Here is a 622-nt window from a genome sequence, read left to right on the forward strand (position 1 = left end):
GTGAGTTAAGTCTTTGGTTTTTCAGTGACGGAAGCTGAAGAGGTGTGTGGTCAGTTTCACAAACTCGCATCTTCTGAAAGAAGGAGGCAAGTAATTCAGGTTTGTCCTGCCTAGAAATTGCGGTGAAATCTGGCTTATACAATAGTGGTATACAGTCTTGAGACGTGAGACCTAGTGGTGTTTGACTCAACTCCACCAGGTTTTACTGCCGATCGAATGGTTAATAAGTTCTGTAAGGAGACTGTCTCTACTGTTGAATGACCCACTTTTGAACCTGCTTCATTCTTTTGCAGGCAGCTTAGTGGTTTAGCTTGTTTTCTTCCATCTCGATGAAAGGGTGGATTGGATCTACGGGGATTGGTGCATTGAATTTAAGTTTTTTGTTTAGCTCATTTCCTGCATTTACTTGAGGTTCATGTAGCAGAATCTGAGGTTGCTGATCCACTCTGTAGTTCTCAAGCACTCGACGACGGTGCCTGTGAAGGGTTGTTTTGCTGCAAGTCAGAATGATCTGAGCTGTACTCTTCTTACTGCTGTGAAAGGAAGTGTGTGTTGGTCTTTTCGGGACGCGCAGTATAAGCAACTGATCTGACTTCTAGGGATGGAAGTGCAGTTATTGAAG

Source organism: Penaeus vannamei, unplaced genomic scaffold (assembly GCF_042767895.1).
Source record: "Penaeus vannamei isolate JL-2024 unplaced genomic scaffold, ASM4276789v1 unanchor2565, whole genome shotgun sequence".
NCBI lineage: Eukaryota > Metazoa > Arthropoda > Malacostraca > Decapoda > Penaeidae > Penaeus > Penaeus vannamei.